Below are 8,010 nucleotides of genomic sequence, written 5' to 3'. Positions count from 1 at the left end.
CTTTCTGCCCCCCCAGTGCCCCCCAGTCCCCCAGCCACCTAAAATGGGCTGTGCGTTAAGGGGGGAAACAGTGAGGGTGTGTAACACACACACACGCACACACACACACACACGATTTACCGCCAAAGATGAGAGGTGTACAGACCTGGTAGAACACCTGGGGATCAGAAATGGTCTGCTGAGTATTTTTAAACCCGTCTTTTCATGTCAGTAACTCTCCCTGGATATTTTTGAGTTCTGCCAAAGCATTTAACGAAGTATTTTCTTTGGGAAAGAATCCTTAAGAGTTGGAAGGGCCTTTAGCCATCACCTCCCCCAGTTCAAGAACAGTAAAAATCACTGCTTTAAACTGGGCTCAAAAGAAAACTACAGGTGCAAAATAGAGTCACTTGTGGTAAAGCCCCAGGGTCAGCAAACTAAGACTTAATACCTAACTAAATTTTACCCCCCTCCTCCCCATGTAACCTTTAACCAGTCAATAGGAAATTTACTGATAAATCCCTTCTGTTCTCTTAGGAGGGTGAACTTGCCAAAAACAATGCATTCTTTGCTAATAATTTCCTTTTTTTCTGCTCCCTTTCTGCCTTTAAAAACATTTCCTTTTCTGCAGCCCCACAGAGCTCTTTTCTATGTTAGATGGCTTGATACCTGATTCATGAGTCATTTAATAAAGCCAATTAGCTCTTCAAATTTACTCAGTTTAAATTTTTGTGATTTACAGGGCTCAAGGTACAACATCCAAGTAGGCCTGGGGCCAGTCAGAATTTGAAACTGACACTGAATTACTTTTTTTTTTTTTAAGATTTTATTTATTTATTTGACAGAGAGACACAGCGAGAGAGGGAACACAAGCAGGGGGAGTGGGAGAGGGAGAAGCAGGCTTCCCGCCGAGCAGGGAGCCAGACGCGGGGCTCGATCCCAGGACCCTGGGATCATGACCTGAGCCGAAGGCAGACGCTTAACAACTGAGCCACCCAGGCGCCCCCTGACACTGAATTACTTATATATAGTGAGCCAGACTAATTATAATTCTTTCTGTAATCCCATAGGAAGAATGGTGTTCCCCTATTTTGCCGTTGTGGAAACAGAGGTCAAGAAAGATTTATTACATGGCTTGCCCAAAGACCTGAGACTTGGAAGTAGTCAGAATCCTATTTCAACTCAGAGCTCAGAGTTGAAGTCCGCAGTAATTTTACTATTTCATGTTGATGGCCTGTTAGTATTTGTGCCTCATCAGGCAGATCTGGGTAATAGTGCAGGCGGGGGCAGGACAGAAAGCCAGGGTAGAACAATTTGGAATTATTCTAAAACTTCAGGTAGTACAAGGTGTGGCTGGTAGGCCGAGCTGTCTCTCAAAGACCTGGATCCTCTCCCCGGCGGAGTTAGGTGACCCTCAAAGGCAATGGAAATACACTAGTCAGAAATTGCAGAAATACTGGGAAATTCTCTTGGACTCCAGAAGATGAAACACCTCTGAAAGAAATATCAATATTTTTAAGAAGTCCCTTAATGGTGAGCATTTTGAAGACGTCAGATACTGTTATGACATACAAGAAGGCTGTCATGTTCAGTCACGAGGAATGATTTTTGGTACCATTGTCCCGTTAACTGCATGCTAGGAACCTGGAAATAGCCCAGAATCCCTCTGTCCCACTGACACCTAACTTCTATCAGTTGCCAAGCCCTAGTGACTCTGACTCCTCAATATTTGTTCACTTCTTTCCCTTTCCCATCTATCAGTGTCTTAACTCAGGCCCTTGTTGTGTTTGGATTACTGTTATTTGGATTATCATTACTAAAGTTACCATCCCAGCCACTTACCAGTTTTGCTGACTTCAGCACCGCATCTGCAGCCCATTGTCAATCTGCTTCCTCACTGGTCTCCCTAAATAGTAAACCTGACACTACACTCGTAATTCTCCCCAATCTCCCCTCATGATTGAATATCTTATGGTGGGTCCCCTTGGTCTTCTGAAAAAATTCAAACTTCTTCGCCTGACCTAAAGGCCCTCAAGATTTGGCCCTTGCCTCCCAGTCTAGTTTATCTCTCACCAACCCCACACTTGAAACTTCCATTTCAGATGAACTTGGGATGCTCTGTTTCTCTGAATCTTCATATTACCATCTTATCCAGGAAGTTGCCTCTGACCCTCCATTGGGTATATTCTCTCCTTCTGAGCTCCTATAATCCCCCTACTTCTCTTTCTCAGAGCACCTGTGTGTCTGGTTAGGGATTTGTCTCGTTACTCACCCAAGGGCACACACTGAGAAGAATTCCATGTACAGTAAACCCCAGGTCCTGTTTCCTGACATGCTGCTTGATACAACATAGTCTGTAAATGTGTGTTGAATGATGGATGAGCTATTGAAAGTGTCTCTCTAGGCCATGATTTTCCACCTTTGATAATAGGTTGTGAGTAAATTTCTATGTTTTTATTAAGTTGTCAGAAGAAATTAACATCAATGTTTTTGTGCTTTAAACTATTTCTTTTTCAGGGAGTGGTAGCTCAAGGAGAAGGAATTTGACTATTGCTGGGTTCCTGCATTAAAACAAACTAGAAAATGTGGGATCAGGGAAACCGTGGCATTGTTTAAATCTATAAATTTCTGGGGGAGCGGAAATATATTTTCTTCAATTAGTCATTAAAAATCACTAGTCCATGTTCTGTGCTCCGTATCATAACTATTTCTTGCTTAAGTTCTACGACATTGCTTGCGATCGGTTAAGCCTCTGCTGCTATTATGTTTTCTTTACCAAATTAATCCTCTTTTTTTTTCTATGTAGGCTTTGTATCATCTTCCTATACAGTAGTATGTTATTAAAATATATGATACATATATGATATTAAAAATAATATTCTGGAATTGTGTATGTTTTTGCACGTTCTTTGTCTTTTCAATTATTATGATATAGAGAAGAAACACATTTCAGAAGTAAACATTTGACTCTCTGTATCACCTCTGCCTAAGTTCCCTATGCTTGAATGATTTGTTCATTCACCCACATCTATTTTATCCACATTTATGTGTGGGTGTGTGTGTGGCACAAACATTAAACCAGTCTTGTGCTGGAGGATTACCCTTTAACCCCTTTTCTCATGCAAAGAAACCTCCCTCAGGTATTGTGCTCTGAGAATGATTGGAACTGATAGATATTACACGTGTAGGAAATGGCTATTGTTTCCAGAGGAATTCCCAGTTTTTCTTGTTCGCACCAAAGTTTAACTTACAACCTGTCCAAATGCATAGAAAAGAACAAGAACAATGGCTATAATAAAAAAAAATGAGCCAAGGGGAGTGACAAAAAGAATCATCAGCGATGTATTCAGCACAACGTTAGATAATTTACAATGATCCCAGGGCTCAGAAAGAGGTCAGAGAATGGCATCCCCGGTTGGGGAGGCAGATGACATCCTTGTAGACTAGCAGAGGTTGATCTGGCCTCTCCTTTCTGTATAAGGAAAAAGTAAATTAAAAGTTCTATCCATAAACCACCAAATTGAGACTTTAAGAAGACACAGTCAATCCTCATTATTCTCAGACTCTGTACTTGAGAATTCACTTACTTGCTAAAATTTATTTGTAACCTCAAAATCAATACTCCTGGGTTTTTCACAGTTATTCACAGACATGTGCAGAGCATCAAAACATTGGAGTTTCCCTACATGCATGTTCCCAGCTGAGGGTGAACAAGGTGGTGCTCTGCCTTCTTGTTCCAGCTCTCATACTGTAAACAAGTGTCTTTCTCATGGTCTATTTAGTATCACGTTTTCCACGTGTGTGTGTGTGTGTGTGTGTGTGTTTATTGTTGTTGGTGGTGGTGTTGATTTGCTGTTTAAAATGGCCTCCAAGTGTAGTGTTGAAGTTCTGTCTAGCGTATCTAACTGCAAGAAGGCTGTGATGTGTCTTATGGGGAAAATATGTGTGCTAGATAAGCTTCATTTAGACATGAGTAATAGTGCTGTTGGCATGAGATCTATCTTAAAGAAATTTTCAATGTATATTAAATAAGTTGTCTTTAAACAGAAACATGCATAAAACAAGGTTATTTATTGATTAGTTGATGAAACGTCATGACCAGAGGCTCACAGGAACCAACTGTATTTTCCCTTGGAGCAATGTGGTTCAGCATTCGCTAATTCAGGGCTTGCAGTGACTTTAGAAAATCTCACTTCCACAGATAATGAGAATTGACTGTACATGCAGCTGTGTTAGCTTGGGCTTCCAGAAGCAGACCTCCAGAAAGGAGTTTATTTGGAAATGACCCCAGGAAACATTGGTGTGGGTTGAGGGAAGTGGGACAGAAAAACAAAAGCAGCCAATAAAGGGTGAGTTAATCAAGCAAATGACTTTTGTGGGCAACTGAAACTCAACCCAGGCACTCTGAGAGCCAATGAAGAACACATGCCGTGGAGTTTAATTCCATTATGGTCCAAGAGCATACTTTGTATGAACTCAATTCTTTTAAATTCGTTTTAAATAAGTTTGTCTTAAGGCCCAGCTTATGGTCTATCTTGGTGAATATTCCACGTGTCTTAGAAAAGAGTGTGTATTCTATTGTTGTCTGGTAGATATTCTTTAAACTACACTGATTTTCTATCTACTTGTTCTGTAGATTACTAAGAAAGGAATGTTGATGTAACAAAGTATATTTGTGAACTTGTCTATTTCTCCACTTAGTCCTATTAGGTTTTGCTTCATGCTTTGTTAGTTACATACAAATTGATGATTGTATGTCTCCTTGATGAATTGACCATCATTATGTATTGTCCCTTTTTATCCCTGATAAGTAATTTTCCTTGATCTGAAATATAATTTATTTGATATTAGTGTAGGCAATACAGTTTTCTTTTGATCGGGGTTTGTGTGGCTTATTTTCATCCTTTTAATATATGTATATCATCATAATTAAAGTAGGTTTCTTGTAAGTAGAATATAGTTGGGGTTTTTTTTGGAATATAGGTGTTTTTTATGGAAATCCAATCTGACAATCTTTTTTTAATGGTGTTTTTAAATCATTTACAATTAATGTGATAACTGATATGGTTGAATTAAGCCTATCATTTTGTTATTTTTCTATTTGTCTCCTGTGTTGTTTTTTTTTTTAAGATTTTATTTATTTATTTGACAGAGAGACACAGGGAGAGAGGGAACACAAGCAGGGGGAGTGGGAGAGGGAGAAGCAGGCTCCCCGCAGAGCAGGGAGTCCGATGTGGGACTCCCTCCCAGGACCCTGGGATCATGACCTGAGCCGAAGGCAGTCGCTTAACTGACTGAGCCACCCAGGCGCCCTGTCTCCTGTGTTTTTTGTTCTTCTGTCACGTCTTCCTGTCTTCCTTTGAATATTTTTTGGTATTCCATTTTAATGTATTTGCTAGCATTTTGGCTATATCTGTTTGTGGTTTTTTTTCCCAGTGGTTGCTCTACAGATTATAATATATATGACTAAGTTTCCAGTCTACTTAGAGATCATATTTTGTAGCTTCAGGTAAAATACAGGACTTGTAACCATATAGGTCACTTTATCTTCCCCCCTTTATGTTATAGTTGTTACATGTATCACATTTGCACCTTCTCAGACAAAGCTGATTTTTTGCTTTCAACCTTTATACATATTTTAGAGAACTTAAAAAAGAAAAATATCATTTAACCAGACATTTATCACCTCTATTGTTTTTCTTTCCTTCCTAAAGTTCCAAGTTTTCCTCTGGGAACATTTTCCTTCAGCCTTAATTCCTTTAGCAGTTTCTCTTATAGCAGATAGATTGGCAAGGAATTCTCTGTTTTTCTTCATCAAGAATAACCTTATGTTACTTTCATCCCTGGAGGGTGTTCTCACTGATTATAGAATTTTGAGTTGACATTTCTTTCGGCACTTTCAAGATTTTACTCTACTGCCTTTATAATCTCTGATGAGGACTCCTTAGTATTCTCTAGTGACTGTAGTGTTCGAATTGTTGTTCCTCTTTATGTAATGCATCATTTTGTTATGACTGCTTTCAAGACTTTTCTTTATCTTTGTTTTTCAGCAGTTTGGTTTTGATGTGTATAAGCATGGTGTTCTTTGAGTTTATTTTGTTTGGGGCTAACTAAACTTCTTGAATTTATAAATTTATATCTTTACCAAAGTTGAAGAGTTTTTAGTCATTATTTCTTCAGATATTTTGTCTGCCACAAGATCTCTCTCCTCTTCTTTAGGGACTCCACTGATATTATCCCATGTGTTCCTGTGACTGTTTATTTTTTAACTGTTTATTTTTTAATCCTTTTTCTGTCTATTCTTCAGATTGGATCATCTCTATTTTTTTTTAAAGATTTATTTATTTATTTTAGAGAGAGAGATGGCACACATGAGTGGGGGGAGGGGCAGAGAGAGAGACTCTTCAAGCAGACTCACCACTGAGCATGGAGCCCAACTTGGGGCTTGATCCCATGACCCATGAAATCATGACCTTAGCCAAAACGAAGAGTCAGATGCTTAGCCAACTAAGCCACCCAGGCGCCCCTGGATCATTTCTGTTGATATGTTTTCAAATTTACTGATTATTCTATCTGTCATCTCCATTGTTATTGAGCCTACCTAGTAAATTATTTTCTTTCAGACATTCTATTTTTTCTTTTTTTTTCAAGATTTATTTATTTGTTTGAGAGCGAGTACATGAGTGGGGGGAGGGGCAGAGGGAGAAGGAAGGTAGACTCCTTGCTGAGTGCAGAGCCCCATGCAGGGCTCTACCTCAGGACCTTGAGATCATGACCTGAGCCAAAACCAAGAGTTGGACTCTCAACTGACTGCCACCCAGGTGCTCCAGACACTCTATTTTTTCATTCTCAAATTTCCATTTGGTTCATTTGACTAGTTTCGCTTTCTGCTGACAACACCTATGTTTATTTTCATTTCAGAAGTGTTCACTTTTACCTCCTGGAGGAGGTTATAGTGACTGCTTTAAATTATTGATTGCTGTTGGTTTTATTCTGCACTGCCTTATGGGTTTGGTCTCTTGCATTTGACCTCTTGGATTTTCTCTGTCTCTGATGCCTTGGCACTCCTGCTTGCTTGTCTGATGGGCAACTCCACCTCATGGCTCAGTCCTGCATTGGGCAGTCCTGTGTTTGACAGCGCCACATCAAAGGTATGTCTTGGGCCCTCTCAACTAGGCTATTAGATCTTTGATGATTAGATTAGGACCGTTAGTTCTTCCCTCAGCAGTGTCTTCAGTCACACTGGACAATTTGAATTAAATTGAAGTGAATGGATTCATTGATAGAAAATTCACAGGTCCAAGCCAGCCAGTGTAATACTTCATTACAATGTGATTATTATCTTGAATAATGCTCTTCATTCCAAGTATCTGTGGAATTTCATGGACCAGAAATGTACTGCACATTCCACACTTCTCAACATTTTCAGCCCAATTATAATTGCAGGCAACCCTTATAAATCTAATTCTATATTTTACAGAGACTTCATAGGTACCCAGGCCAGATGGAATTCATGTCTTTGAGTATTGCTGTCAATCACAGGACGTTCAAACAAAGCATCCATTAACATAATCTGCCATTCATCTGTCATGCTCACCTGCTTCATTAAGATACTGGCAGCATTTAGCAAGGTTGGAAAGTTGATCGATTGATCGGTTCATTCATTCACTCATTCTTCAATCCTTCCTCTAGCAGACATTTATTATGTGTCAGGCAGCAGCAGAGAACTCTGTTGGAGTGGGGTTGAGGCTTTCATGTTGGTTATCTGTGGAGTGACAAGTTTGTTGAGGAGAAGCTAGGCAATGGTGGATCTCCACTCTTTCTGCTGATACAGAGAGGGGAGGGTGAGCCTGCAGCAGAACAAATCCGGGAAGTCACACACCAGGGAGGAAGGATCTCAGGGCCCCATCCGCTATAACAACAACAACAACAACAACAACAACAACAACAAGAGTCCGTAACCTTTAAGTTCAACAATATTAATAGGCCACAATGTACCATGCGTATTATCTGCAATTACCTTAGGGATAC

The 8,010-nt window shown here is 39.8% G+C and overlaps 1 pseudogene; it reads right to left on the bottom strand.

Moving 5' to 3' along the window:
* LOC123837500 (tigger transposable element-derived protein 1-like) overlaps positions 1-8,010 on the bottom strand; it is a 243,167-nt pseudogene that overhangs the window by 139,933 nt on the left and 95,224 nt on the right.

This window comes from Mirounga angustirostris, unplaced genomic scaffold (genome assembly GCF_029215605.1).
Source record: "Mirounga angustirostris isolate CCGP_5_RB_7025 unplaced genomic scaffold, mMirAng1.0.hap1 SCAF_8, whole genome shotgun sequence".
Lineage (NCBI taxonomy): Eukaryota > Metazoa > Chordata > Mammalia > Carnivora > Phocidae > Mirounga > Mirounga angustirostris.
Note: the sequence above shows the minus strand (reverse complement) of the source record. Positions and strands in the feature narration are given on the sequence as shown.